Here is a 15,634-nt window from a genome sequence, read left to right as displayed (position 1 = left end):
ATCTGTCATCTGTCATCTGTCATCTGTCATTTGTCATCTGTCATCTGTCATCTGTCATCTTTCGTCTGTCATCTGTCATCGGTCATCTGTCATCTGTCATCTGTCATCTGTCATCTGTCATCTGTCATCTGTCATCTGTCATCTGTCACCTGTCATCTGTCATCTGTCATCTATCATCTGTCATCTGTCACCTGTCATCTGTCATCTGTCATCTGTCATCTGTCATCTGTCATCTTTCATCTGTCATCTGTCATCTGTCATCTGTCATCTGTCATCTGTCATCTGTCATCTGTCAACTGTCATCTGTCATCTGTCATCTGTCATCTGTCATCTGTCATCTGTCATCTGTCATCTGTCATCTGTCATCTGTCATCTGACATCTGTCATCTGTCATCTGTCATCTGTCATCTGTCATCTGTCATCTGTCATCTGTCATCTGTCATCTGTCATCTGTCACCTGTCATCTGTCATCTATCATCTCTCATCGGTCATCTGTCATCTGTCATCTGTCATCTGTCATCTGTCATCTGTCATCTGTCATCTGTCATTTGTCATCTGTCATCTGTCATCTGTCATCTGTCATCTGTCATCTGTCATCTGTCATCTGTCATCTGTCATCTGTCATCTGTCATCTGTCATCTGTCATCTGTCATCTGTCATCTGTCATCTGTCATCTGTCATCTGTCATCTGTTATCTGTCAACTGTTATCTGTCATCTGCCATCTGTCATCTGTCATTTGTCATCTGTCATCTGTCATCTGTCATCTGTCATCTATCATCTGTCATCTGTCATCTGTCATCTGTCATCTGTCATCTGTCATCTGTCATCTGTCATCTGTCATCTGTCATCTGTCATCTGTCATCTGTCATCTGTCATCTGTCATATGTCATATGTCATATGTCATATGTCATCTGTCATCTGTCATCTGTTATCTGCCATCTGTCATCTATCACCTGTCATCTGTCATCTGTCATCTGTCAGCTGTCATCTGTCATCTGTCATCTGTCATTTGTCATCTGTCATCTGTCATCTGTAATCTGTCATCTGTCATCTGTCGTCTGTCATCTGTCATCTGTCATCTGTCATCTGTCATCTGTCATCTGTCATCTGTCATCTGTCATCTGTCATCTGTCATCTGTCATCTGTCATCTGTCATATGTCATATGTCATATGTCATATGTCATATGTCATCTGTCATCTGTCATCTGTTATCTGCCATCTGTCATCTATCACCTGTCATCTGTCATCTGTCATCTGTCAGCTGTCATCTGTCATCTGTCATCTGTCATCTGTCATCTGTCATCTGTCATCTGTCATCTGTCATCTGTCATCTGTCATATGTCATATGTCATATGTCATATGTCATCTGTCATCTGTCATCTGTTATCTGCCATCTGTCATCTATCACCTGTCATCTGTCATCTGTCATCTGTCATATGTCATCTGTCATCTGTCATCTGTTATCTGCCATCTGTCATCTATCACCTGTCATCTGTCATCTGTCATCTGTCAGCTGTCATCTGTCATCTGTCATCTGTCATTTGTCATCTGTCATCTGTCATCTGTAATCTGTCATCTGTCATCTGTCATCTGTCATCTGTCATCTGTCATCTGTCATCTGTCATCTGTCATCTGTCATCTGTCATCTGTCATCTGTCATCTGTCATCTGTCATCTGTCATCTGTCATCTGTCATCTGTCATCTGTCATATGTCATATGTCATATGTCATATGTCATCTGTCATCTGTCATCTGTTATCTGCCATCTGTCATCTATCACCTGTCATCTGTCATCTGTCATCTGTCAGCTGTCATCTGTCATCTGTCATCTGTCATTTGTCATCTGTCATCTGTCATCTGTAATCTGTCATCTGTCATCTGTCGTCTGTCATCTGTCATCTGTCATCTGTCATCTGTCATCTGTCATCTGTCATCTGTCATCTGTCATCTGTCATCTGTCATCTGTCATCTGTCATCTGTCATATGTCATATGTCATATGTCATATGTCATATGTCATCTGTCATCTGTCATCTGTTATCTGCCATCTGTCATCTATCACCTGTCATCTGTCATCTGTCATCTGTCAGCTGTCATCTGTCATCTGTCATCTGTCATTTGTCATCTCTCGTCTGTCATCTGTCATCTGTCATATTTCATCTGTCATCTGCCACCTGTCATCTGTCAACTGTTATCTGTCACCTGTCATCTGTCATCTGTCATATCTCATCTGTCATCTGCCATCTGTCAACTGTTATCTCTCATCTGTCACCTGTCATCTGTCATCTGTCATCTGTCATCTGTCATCTGTCATCTGTCATCTGTCATCTGTCATCTGTCATCTGTCATCTGTCATCTGTCATCTGTCATCTGTCATCTGTCATCTGTCATCTGTCATCTGTCATCTGTCATCTGTCATCTGTCATCTGTCATCTGTCATCTGTCATCTGTCATCTGTCATCTGTCATCTGTCATCTGTCATCTGTCATCTGTCATCTGTCATATGTCATATGTCATATGTCATATGTCATCTGTCATCTGTTATCTGCCATCTGTCATCTATCACCTGTCATCTGTCATCTGTCATCTGTCAGCTGTCATCTGTCATCTGTCATCTGTCATTTGTCATCTGTCATCTGTCATCTGTAATCTGTCATCTGTCATCTGTCGTCTGTCATCTGTCATCTGTCATCTGTCATCTGTCATCTGTCATCTGTCATCTGTCATCTGTCATCTGTCATCTGTCATCTGTCATCTGTCAACTGTTATCTGTCATCTGCATCTGTCATCTGTCATGTGCCATCTGTCATCTGTCATATCTCATCCATCATCTGTCATCTGTCATCTGTCAACTGTCATCTGTCACCTGTCACCTGTCATCTGTCATTTGTCATCTGTCATCTGTCATCTGTCATCTGTCATCTGTCATTTGTCATCTGTCATCTGTCATCTGTCATCTGTCAGCTGTCACCTGTCATCTGTCATCTGTCATCTGTCATCTCTCATCTGTCATCTGTCATCTGTCATCTGTCATCTGTCATCTGTCATCTGTCATCTGTCATCTGTCATCTGTCATCTGTCATCTGTCATCTGTCATCTGTCATCTGTCATCTGTCATCTGTCATCTGTCATCTGTCATCTGTCATCTGTCATATGTCATATGTCATATGTCATATGTCATCTGTCATCTGTCATCTGTTATCTGCCATCTGTCATCTATCACCTGTCATCTGTCATCTGTCATCTGTCAGCTGTCATCTGTCATCTGTCATCTGTCATTTGTCATCTGTCATCTGTCATCTGTAATCTGTCATCTGTCATCTGTCGTCTGTCATCTGTCAGCTGTCATCTGTCATCTGTCATCTGTCATCTGTCATCTGTCATCTGTCATCTGTCACCTGTCATCTGTCATCTGTCATCTATCATCTGTCATCTGTCATCTGTCAACTGTCATCTGTCATCTGTCATCTGTCATCTGTCATCTGTCATCTGTCATCTGTCAACTGTTATCTGTCATCTGCCATCTGTCATCTGTCATCTGTCAACTGTCATCTGTCATCTGTCGTCTGTCATCTGTCGTCTTTCGTCTGTCATATGTCATTTTTCATCTGTCTTCTGTCAACTGTTATCTCTCATCTGTCATCTGTCATATTTATCTGTCATCTGCCACCTGTCATCTGTCAACTGTTATCTGTCATCTGTCATCTGTCATCTGTCATCTGTCATCTGTCATCTGTCATCTGTCATCTGTCATCTGTCATCTGTCATATCTCATCTGTCATCTACCATCTGTCAACTGTCATCTGTCATCTGTCATCTGTCATCTGTCATCTGTCATCTGTCATCTGTCATCTGTCATCTGTCATCTGTCAACTGTCATCTGTCATCTGTCATCTTTCAACTGTTATCTGTCATCTGCCATCTGTCATCTGTCATCTGTCATCTGTCATCTGTCATCTGTCATCTGTCATCTGTCATCTCTCGTCTGTCAACTGTCATCTGTCATCTGTCATCTTTCGTCTGTCATATGTCATCTGTCATCTGTCATCTGTTATCTGTTATCTGTCATCTGTCATCTGTCATCTGTCATCCGTCATCTGTCATCTGTCATCTGTCATCTGTCATCTGTCATCTGTCATCTGTCATCTGTCATCTGTCGTCTGTCATCTGTCGTCTTTCGTCTGTCATCTGCCATTTTTCATCTGTCTTCTGTCAACTGTTATCTCTCATCTGTCATCTGTCATATTTCATCTGTCATCTGCCACCTGTCATCTGTCAACTGTTATCTGTCATCTGTCATCTGTCATCTGTCATCTGTCATCTGTCATCTGTCATCTGTCAACTGTCATCTGTCATCTGTCGTCTTTCGTCTGTCATCTGTCATCTGTCATCTGTCATCTGTCATCTGTTATCTGTTATCTGTCATCTGTCATCTGTCATCTGTCATCTGTCATCTGTCATCTGTCATCTGTCATCTGTCATCTGTCATCTGTCGTCTGTCATCTGTCGTCTTTCGTCTGTCATCTGTCATTTTTCATCTGTCTTCTGTCAACTGCTATCTCTCATCTGTCATCTGTCATATTTCATCTGTCATCTGCCACCTGTCATCTGTCAACTGTTATCTGTCATCTGTCATCTGTCATCTGTCATCTGTCATCTGTCATCTGTCATCTGTCATCTGTCATCTGTCATATATCATCTGTCATCTGTCATCTGTCATCTGTCATATGTCACCTGTCATCTGTCATCTGTCATCTATCATCTGTCATCTGTCACCTGTCATCTGTCATCTGTCATCTGTAATCTGTCATCTGTCATCTGTCATCTGTCATCTGTCATCTGTCATCTGTCATCTGTCATCTGTCATCTGTCAACTGTCATCTGTCATCTGTCATCTGTCAACTGTTATCTGTCATCTGTCATCTGTCATTTGTCATCTGTCATCTGTCATCTGTCATCTGTCATCTGTCATCTGTCATCTGTCATCTGTCATCTGTCATCTGTCATCTGTCATTTGTCATCTGTCATCTGTCATCTGTCATCTGTCATCTGTCATTTGTCATCTGTCATCTGTCATCTGTCATCTGTCATCTGTCGTCTGTCATCTGTCAACTGTTATCTGTCATCTGCCATCTGTCATCTGTCATCTGTCATTTGTCATCTGTCATCTGTCATCTGTCATCTGTCATCTGTCATCTGTCATCTGTCATCTGTCATCTGTCATCCGTCATCTGTCGTCTGTCATCTGTCGTCTTTCGTCTGTCATCTGTCATTTTTCATCTGTCTTCGGTCAACTGTTATCTCTCGTCTGTCATCTGTCATCTGTCATATTTCATCTGTCATCTGCCACCTGTCATCTGTCAACTGTTATCTGTCACCTGTCATCTGTCATCTGTCATATCTCATCTGTCATCTGCCATCTGTCAACTGTTATCTCTCATCTGTCACCTGTCATCTGTCATCTGTCATCTGTCATCTGTCATCTGTCATCTGTCATCTGTCATTTTTCATCTGTCATCTGTCATCTGTCATCTGTCATATGTCATATGTCATATGTCATATGTCATCTGTCATCTGTCATCTGTTATCTGCCATCTGTCATCTATCACCTGTCATCTGTCATTTGTCATCTGTCAGCTGTCATCTGTCATCTGTCATCTGTCATTTGTCATCTGTCATCTGTCATCTGTAATCTGTCATCTGTCATCTGTCGTCTGTCATCTGTCATCTGTCATCTGTCATCTGTCATCTGTCATCTGTCATCTGTCATCTGTCATCTGTCATCTGTCAACTGTTATCTGTCATCTGCATCTGTCATCTGTCATGTGCCATCTGTCATCTGTCATATCTCATCCATCATCTGTCATCTGTCATCTGTCAACTGTCATCTGTCACCTGTCACCTGTCATCTGTCATTTGTCATCTGTCATCTGTCATCTGTCATCTGTCATTTGTCATCTGTCATCTGTCATCTGTCATCTGTCAGCTGTCACCTGTCATCTGTCATCTGTCATCTGTCATCTCTCATCTGTCATCTGTCATCTGTCATCTGTCATCTGTCATCTGTCATCTCTCATCTGTCATCTGTCATCTGTCATCTGTCATCTGTCATCTGTCATCTGTCATCTGTCATCGGTCATCTGTCATCTGTCATCTGTCATCTGTCATCTGTCATCTGTCATCTGTCATCTGTCATCTGTCATCTGTCATCTGTCATCTGTCATCTGTCATCTGTCATCTGTCATCTGTCATCTGTCATCTGTCATCTGTCATCTGTCATCTGTCATCTGTCATCTGTCATCTGTCATCTGTCATCTGTCATCTGTCATCTGTCATCTGTCATCTGTCATCTGTCATCTGTCATCTGTCATCTGTCATCTGTCATCGGTCATCTGTCATCTGTCACCTGTCACCTGTCATCTGTCATCTTTCGTCTGTCATCCGTCATCTGTCATCTGTCATCTGTCATCTGTCATCTGTCATCTGTCATCTGTCATCTGTCATCTGTCATCTGTCATCTGTCATCTGTCATCTGTCATCTGTCATCTGTCATCTGTCACCTGTCACCTGTCACCTGTCATCTGTCATCTGTCATCTGTCATCTGTCATCTGTCATCTGTCAACTGTTATCTGTCATCTGTCATCTGTCATTTGTCATCTGTCATCTGTCATCTGTCATCTGTCATCTGTCATCTGTCATCTGTCATCTGTCATCTGTCATCTGTCATCTGTCATCTGTCATCTGTCATCTGTCATCTGTCATTTGTCATCTGTCATCTGTCATCTGTCATCTGTCATCTGTCATCTGTCATTTGTCATCTGTCATCTGTCATCTGTCATCTTTCGTCTGTCATCGGTCATCTGTCATCTGTCATCTGTCATCTGTCATCTGTCATCTGTCATCTGTCATCTGTCATCTGTCACCTGTCATCTGTCATCTGTCATCTATCATCTGTCATCATCTATCATCTGTCACCTGTCATCTGTCATCTGTAATCTGTCATCTGTCATCTGTCATCTGTCATCTGTCATCTGTCATCTGTCATCTGTCATCTGTCATCTGTCAACTGTCATCTGTCATCTGTCATCTGTCATCTGTCATCTGTCATCTGTCAACTGTTATCTGTCATCTGCCATCTGTCATCTGTCATTTGTCATCTGTCATCTGTCATCTGTCATCTGTCATCTGTCATCTGTCATTTGTCATCTGTCATCTGTCATCTGTCATCTGTCATCTGTCATCTGTCATCTGTCATCTGTCATCTGTCATCTGTCATCTGTCATCTGTCATCTGTCATCTGTCATCTGTCATCTGTCATCTGTCATCTGTCATCTGTCATCTGTCATCTGTCATCTGTCATCTGTCATCTGTCATCTGTCATCTGTCAACTGTTATCTGTCATCTGTCATCTGTCATTTGTCATCTGTCATCTGTCATCTGTCATCTGTCATCTGTCATCTGTCATCTGTCATCTGTCATCTGTCATTTGTCATCTGTCATCTGTCATCTGTCATCTGTCATCTGTCATTTGTCATCTGTCATCTGTCATCTGTCATCTTTCGTCTGTCATCTGTCATCGGTCATCTGTCATCTGTCATCTGTCATCTGTCATCTGTCATCTGTCATCTGTCATCTGTCATCTGTCACCTGTCATCTGTCATCTGTCATCTGTCATCTGTCGTCTGTCATCTGTCATATGTTATATGTTATATGTCATCTGTCATCTGTCATCTGTCATCTGTCATCTGTCATCTGTCATCTGTCATCTGTCATCTGTCATCTGTCATCTGTCATCTGTCAACTGTCATCTGTCATCTGTCATCTGTCATCTGTCATCTGTCATCTGTCATCTGTCATCTGTCATCTGTCATCTGTCATCTGTCATCTGACATCTGTCATCTGTCATCTGTCATCTGTCATCTGTCATCTGTCATCTGTCATCTGTCATCTGTCATCTGTCATCTGTCACCTGTCATCTGTCATCTATCATCTCTCATCGGTCATCTGTCATCTGTCATCTGTCATCTGTCATCTGTCATCTGTCATCTGTCATTTGTCATCTGTCATCTGTCATCTGTCATCTGTCATCTGTCATCTGTCATCTGTCATCTGTCATCTGTCATCTGTCATCTGTCATCTGTCATCTGTCATCTGTCATCTGTCATCTGTCATCTGTCATCTGTCATCTGTCATCTGTCAACTGTTATCTGTCATCTGCCATCTGTCATCTGTCATTTGTCATCTGTCATCTGTCATCTGTCATCTGTCATCTATCATCTTTCGTCTGTCATCTGTCATCTGTCATCTGTCATCTGTCATCTGTCATCTGTCATCTGCCATCTGTCATCTATCACCTGTCATCTGTCATCTGTCATCTGTCAGCTGTCATCTGTCATCTGTCATCTGTCATTTGTCATCTGTCATCTGTCATCTGTAATCTGTCATCTGTCATCTGTCGTCTGTCATCTGTCATCTGTCATCTGTCATCTGTCATCTGTCATCTGTCATCTGTCATCTGTCATCTGTCATCTGTCATCTGTCATCTGTCATATGTCATATGTCATATGTCATATGTCATCTGTCATCTGTCATCTGTTATCTGCCATCTGTCATCTATCACCTGTCATCTGTCATCTGTCATCTGTCAGCTGTCATCTGTCATCTGTCATCTGTCATTTGTCATCTCTCGTCTGTCATCTGTCATCTGTCATATTTCATCTGTCATCTGCCACCTGTCATCTGTCAACTGTTATCTGTCACCTGTCATCTGTCATCTGTCATATCTCATCTGTCATCTGCCATCTGTCAACTGTTATCTCTCATCTGTCACCTGTCATCTGTCATCTGTCATCTGTCATCTGTCATCTGTCATCTGTCATCTGTCATCTGTCATCTGTCATCTGTCATCTGTCATCTGTCATCTGTCATCTGTCATCTGTCATCTGTCATCTGTCATCTGTCATCTGTCATCTGTCATCTGTCATCTGTCATCTGTCATCTGTCATCTGTCATCTGTCATCTGTCATATGTCATATGTCATATGTCATATGTCATCTGTCATCTGTTATCTGCCATCTGTCATCTATCACCTGTCATCTGTCATCTGTCATCTGTCAGCTGTCATCTGTCATCTGTCATCTGTCATTTGTCATCTGTCATCTGTCATCTGTAATCTGTCATCTGTCATCTGTCGTCTGTCATCTGTCATCTGTCATCTGTCATCTGTCATCTGTCATCTGTCATCTGTCATCTGTCATCTGTCATCTGTCATCTGTCATCTGTCAACTGTTATCTGTCATCTGCATCTGTCATCTGTCATGTGCCATCTGTCATCTGTCATATCTCATCCATCATCTGTCATCTGTCATCTGTCAACTGTCATCTGTCACCTGTCACCTGTCATCTGTCATTTGTCATCTGTCATCTGTCATCTGTCATCTGTCATCTGTCATTTGTCATCTGTCATCTGTCATCTGTCATCTGTCAGCTGTCACCTGTCATCTGTCATCTGTCATCTGTCATCTCTCATCTGTCATCTGTCATCTGTCATCTGTCATCTGTCATCTGTCATCTGTCATCTGTCATCTGTCATCTGTCATCTGTCATCTGTCATCTGTCATCTGTCATCTGTCATCTGTCATCTGTCATCTGTCATCTGTCATCTGTCATCTGTCATCTGTCATCTGTCATATGTCATATGTCATATGTCATATGTCATCTGTCATCTGTCATCTGTTATCTGCCATCTGTCATCTATCACCTGTCATCTGTCATCTGTCATCTGTCAGCTGTCATCTGTCATCTGTCATCTGTCATTTGTCATCTGTCATCTGTCATCTGTAATCTGTCATCTGTCATCTGTCGTCTGTCATCTGTCATCTGTCATCTGTCATCTGTCATCTGTCATCTGTCATCTGTCATCTGTCACCTGTCATCTGTCATCTGTCATCTATCATCTGTCATCTGTCATCTGTCAACTGTCATCTGTCATCTGTCATCTGTCATCTGTCATCTGTCATCTGTCATCTGTCAACTGTTATCTGTCATCTGCCATCTGTCATCTGTCATCTGTCAACTGTCATCTGTCATCTGTCGTCTGTCATCTGTCGTCTTTCGTCTGTCATATGTCATTTTTCATCTGTCTTCTGTCAACTGTTATCTCTCATCTGTCATCTGTCATATTTATCTGTCATCTGCCACCTGTCATCTGTCAACTGTTATCTGTCATCTGTCATCTGTCATCTGTCATCTGTCATCTGTCATCTGTCATCTGTCATCTGTCATCTGTCATATCTCATCTGTCATCTACCATCTGTCAACTGTCATCTGTCATCTGTCATCTGTCATCTGTCATCTGTCATCTGTCATCTGTCATCTGTCATCTGTCAACTGTCATCTGTCATCTGTCATCTTTCAACTGTTATCTGTCATCTGCCATCTGTCATCTGTCATCTGTCATCTGTCATCTGTCATCTGTCATCTGTCATCTGTCATCTCTCGTCTGTCAACTGTCATCTGTCATCTGTCATCTTTCGTCTGTCATATGTCATCTGTCATCTGTCATCTGTTATCTGTTATCTGTCATCTGTCATCTGTCATCTGTCATCCGTCATCTGTCATCTGTCATCTGTCATCTGTCATCTGTCATCTGTCATCTGTCATCTGTCATCTGTCATCTGTCGTCTGTCATCTGTCGTCTTTCGTCTGTCATCTGCCATTTTTCATCTGTCTTCTGTCAACTGTTATCTCTCATCTGTCATCTGTCATATTTCATCTGTCATCTGCCACCTGTCACCTGTCAACTGTTATCTGTCATCTGTCATCTGTCATCTGTCATCTGTCATCTGTCATCTGTCATCTGTCATCTGTCAACTGTCATCTGTCATCTGTCGTCTTTCGTCTGTCATCTGTCATCTGTCATCTGTCATCTGTCATCTGTTATCTGTTATCTGTCATCTGTCATCTGTCATCTGTCATCTGTCATCTGTCATCTGTCATCTGTCATCTGTCATCTGTCGTCTGTCATCTGTCGTCTTTCGTCTGTCATCTGTCATTTTTCATCTGTCTTCTGTCAACTGCTATCTCTCATCTGTCATCTGTCATATTTCATCTGTCATCTGCCACCTGTCATCTGTCAACTGTTATCTGTCATCTGTCATCTGTCATCTGTCATCTGTCATCTGTCATCTGTCATCTGTCATCTGTCATCTGTCATCTGTCATCTGTCATATGTCATCTGTCATCTGTCATCTGTCATCTGTCATATGTCACCTGTCATCTGTCATCTGTCATCTATCATCTGTCATCTGTCACCTGTCATCTGTCATCTGTCATCTGTAATCTGTCATCTGTCATCTGTCATCTGTCATCTGTCATCTGTCATCTGTCATCTGTCATCTGTCATCTGTCAACTGTCATCTGTCATCTGTCATCTGTCAACTGTTATCTGTCATCTGTCATCTGTCATTTGTCATCTGTCATCTGTCATCTGTCATCTGTCATCTGTCATCTGTCATCTGTCATCTGTCATCTGTCATCTGTCATCTGTCATCTGTCATCTGTCATCTGTCATTTGTCATCTGTCATCTGTCATCTGTCATCTGTCATCTGTCATTTGTCATCTGTCATCTGTCATCTGTCATCTGTCATCTTTCGTCTGTCATCGGTCATCTGTAATCTGTCATCTGTCATCTGTCATCTGTCATCTGTCATCTGTCATCTGTCATCTGTCACCTGTCATCTGTCATCTGTCATCTATCATCTGTCATCTGTCACCTGTCATCTGTCATCTGTCATCTGTAATCTGTCATCTGTCATCTGTCATCTGTCATCTGTCATCTGTCATCTGTCATCTGTCATCTGTCATCTGTCATCTGTCATCTGTCAACTGTCATCTGTCATCTGTCATCTGTCATCTGTCATCTGTCATCTGTCAACTGTTATCTGTCATCTGCCATCTGTCATCTGTCATTTGTCATCTGTCATCTGTCATCTGTCATCTGTCATCTGTCATTTGTCATCTGTCATCTGTCATCTGTCATCTGTCATCTGTCATCTGTCATCTGTCATCTGTCATCTGTCATCTGTCATCTGTCATCTGTCATCTGTCATCTGTCATCTGTCATCTGTCATCTGTCATCTGTCATCTGTCATCTGTCATCTGTCATCTGTCATCTGTCATCTGTCATCTGTCAACTGTTATCTGTCATCTGTCATCTGTCATTTGTCATCTGTCATCTGTCATCTGTCATCTGTCATCTGTCATCTGTCATCTGTCATCTGTCATCTGTCATCTGTCATTTGTCATCTGTCATCTGTCATCTGTCATCTGTCATCTGTCATTTGTCATCTGTCATCTGTCATCTGTCATCTTTCGTCTGTCATCTGTCATCGGTCATCTGTCATCTGTCATCTGTCATCTGTCATCTGTCATCTGTCATCTGTCATCTGTCATCTGTCATCTGTCATCTGTCACCTGTCATCTGTCATCTGTCATCTATCATCTGTCATCTGTCACCTGTCATCTGTCATCTGTCATCTGTCATCTGTCATCTGTCATCTTTCATCTGTCATCTGTCATCTGTCATCTGTCATCTGTCATCTGTCATCTGTCATCTGTCATCTGTCATCTGTCAACTGTCATCTGTCATCTGTCATCTGTCATCTGTCATCTGTCATCTGTCATCTGTCATCTGTCATCTGTCATCTGTCATCTGTCATCTGACATCTGTCATCTGTCATCTGTCATCTGTCATCTGTCATCTGTCATCTGTCATCTGTCATCTGTCATCTGTCATCTGTCACCTGTCATCTGTCATCTATCATCTCTCATCGGTCATCTGTCATCTGTCATCTGTCATCTGTCATCTGTCATCTGTCATCTGTCATCTGTCATTTGTCATCTGTCATCTGTCATCTGTCATCTGTCATCTGTCATCTGTCATCTGTCATCTGTCATCTGTCATCTGTCATCTGTCATCTGTCATCTGTCATCTGTCATCTGTCATCTGTCATCTGTCATCTGTCATCTGTCATCTGTCATCTGTCATCTGTCAACTGTTATCTGTCATCTGCCATTTGTCATCTGTCATTTGTCATCTGTCATCTGTCATCTGTCATCTGTCATCTATCATCTTTCGTCTGTCATCTGTCATCTGTCATCTGTCATCTGTCATCTGTCATCTGTCATCTGTCATCTGTCATCTGTCATCTGTCATCTGTCATCTGTCATCTGTCATCTGTCATCTGTCATCTGTCATATGTCATATGTCATATGTCATATGTCATCTGTCATCTGTCATCTGTTATCTGCCATCTGTCATCTATCACCTGTCATCTGTCATCTGTCATCTGTCAGCTGTCATCTGTCATCTGTCATCTGTCATTTGTCATCTGTCATCTGTCATCTGTAATCTGTCATCTGTCATCTGTCGTCTGTCATCTGTCATCTGTCATCTGTCATCTGTCATCTGTCATCTGTCATCTGTCATCTGTCATCTGTCATCTGTCATCTGTCATCTGTCATCTGTCATATGTCATATGTCATATGTCATATGTCATCTGTCATCTGTCATCTGTTATCTGCCATCTGTCATCTATCACCTGTCATCTGTCATCTGTCATCTGTCAGCTGTCATCTGTCATCTGTCATCTGTCATTTGTCATCTCTCGTCTGTCATCTGTCATCTGTCATATTTCATCTGTCATCTGCCACCTGTCATCTGTCAACTGTTATCTGTCACCTGTCATCTGTCATCTGTCATATCTCATCTGTCATCTGCCATCTGTCAACTGTTATCTCTCATCTGTCACCTGTCATCTGTCATCTGTCATCTGTCATCTGTCATCTGTCATCTGTCATCTGTCATCTGTCATCTGTCATCTGTCATCTGTCATCTGTCATCTGTCATCTGTCATCTGTCATCTGTCATCTGTCATCTGTCATCTGTCATCTGTCATCTGTCATCTGTCATCTGTCATCTGTCATCTGTCATCTGTCATCTGTCATCTGTCATCTGTCATCTGTCATCTGTCATCTGTCATCTGTCATCTGTCATATGTCATATGTCATATGTCATATGTCATCTGTCATCTGTCATCTGTTATCTGCCATCTGTCATCTATCACCTGTCATCTGTCATCTGTCATCTGTCAGCTGTCATCTGTCATCTGTCATCTGTCATTTGTCATCTGTCATCTGTCATCTGTAATCTGTCATCTGTCATCTGTCGTCTGTCATCTGTCATCTGTCATCTGTCATCTGTCATCTGTCATCTGTCATCTGTCATCTGTCATCTGTCATCTGTCATCTGTCAACTGTTATCTGTCATCTGCATCTGTCATCTGTCATGTGCCATCTGTCATCTGTCATATCTCATCCATCATCTGTCATCTGTCATCTGTCAACTGTCATCTGTCACCTGTCATTTGTCATCTGTCATCTGTCATCTGTCATCTGTCATTTGTCATCTGTCATCTGTCATCTGTCATCTGTCAGCTGTCACCTGTCACCTGTCATCTGTCATCTGTCATCTCTCATCTGTCATCTGTCATCTGTCATCTGTCATCTGTCATCTGTCATCTGTCATCTGTCATCTGTCATCTGTCATCTGTCATCTGTCATCTGTCATCTGTCATCTGTCATCTGTCATCTGTCATCTGTCATCTGTCATCTGTCATCTGTCATCTGTCATCTGTCATCTGTCATCTGTCATCTGTCATATGTCATATGTCATATGTCATATGTCATCTGTCATCTGTCATCTGTTATCTGCCATCTGTCATCTATCACCTGTCATCTGTCATCTGTCATCTGTCAGCTGTCATCTGTCATCTGTCATCTGTCATTTGTCATCTGTCATCTGTCATCTGTAATCTGTCATCTGTCATCTGTCGTCTGTCATCTGTCATCTGTCATCTGTCATCTGTCATCTGTCATCTGTCATCTGTCACCTGTCATCTGTCATCTGTCATCTATCATCTGTCATCTGTCATCTGTCAACTGTCATCTGTCATCTGTCATCTGTCATCTGTCATCTGTCATCTGTCATCTGTCAACTGTTATCTGTCATCTGCCATCTGTCATCTGTCATCTGTCAACTGTCATCTGTCATCTGTCGTCTGTCATCTGTCGTCTTTCGTCTGTCATATGTCATTTTTCATCTGTCTTCTGTCAACTGTTACCTCTCATCTGTCATCTGTCATATTTATCTGTCATCTGCCACCTGTCATCTGTCAACTGTTATCTGTCATCTGTCATCTGTCATCTGTCATCTGTCATCTGTCATCTGTCATCTGTCATCTGTCATATCTCATCTGTCATCTACCATCTGTCAACTGTCATCTGTCATCTGTCATCTGTCATCTGTCATCTGTCATCTGTCATCTGTCATCTGTCATCTGTCAACTGTCATCTGTCATCTGTCATCTTTCAACTGTTATCTGTCATCTGCCATCTGTCATCTGTCATCTGTCATCTGTCATCTGTCATCTGTCATCTGCCATCTCTCGTCTGTCAACTGTCATCTGTCATCTGTCATCTTTCGTCTGTCATATGTCATCTGTCATCTGTCATCTGTTATCTGTTATCTGTCATCTGTCATCTGTCATCTGTCATCCGTCATCTGTCATCTGTC

The sequence above is a fragment of the Condylostylus longicornis genome, unplaced genomic scaffold (genome assembly GCF_029603195.1).
Source record: "Condylostylus longicornis isolate FDR11 unplaced genomic scaffold, ASM2960319v2 ptg000151l, whole genome shotgun sequence".
In the NCBI taxonomy this organism is placed as follows: Eukaryota; Metazoa; Arthropoda; class Insecta; order Diptera; family Dolichopodidae; genus Condylostylus; species Condylostylus longicornis.
The sequence above is the reverse complement of the archived record's forward strand: the minus strand, read 5'-3'. Positions refer to the sequence as shown.